The sequence below is a fragment of the Sinocyclocheilus grahami genome, unplaced genomic scaffold (genome assembly GCF_001515645.1).
Source record: "Sinocyclocheilus grahami isolate Dianchi unplaced genomic scaffold, SAMN03320097.WGS_v1.1 scaffold8275.1, whole genome shotgun sequence".
In the NCBI taxonomy this organism is placed as follows: domain Eukaryota; kingdom Metazoa; phylum Chordata; class Actinopteri; order Cypriniformes; family Cyprinidae; genus Sinocyclocheilus; species Sinocyclocheilus grahami.
In genome coordinates this window covers 6,022-6,341 of record NW_015511968.1, presented here as the reverse complement: position 1 = coordinate 6,341, position 320 = coordinate 6,022, and positions in this window count along the sequence as shown.

Genomic DNA, 320 nt, shown 5'->3' with positions numbered 1-320 from the left:
ACTGTAAATTATACAATGACATTCTTTTTCACTTCCAAAAACTGTAATTTTAACAGTATATTAATTGTAATTACAGTTATTCACCGTGTATAGTATTGAAACTTACTGTTAACCAATTAACAGGTATTTACTGTAGCATTTTTACAGTCTTTTAATGTTAAAATCATACTCATTTTTTTACAGTGAATCTGATGCATGAAGTAATTTTAATTATTTTACTGCGATTCTACCTTGAGCATGATGCAGTTCCATGCATCTAATTGGCAGAAAAACAAAAAAACAGAGGTATACCTTTATAATGAAGTAGGCCTGGGATTTCT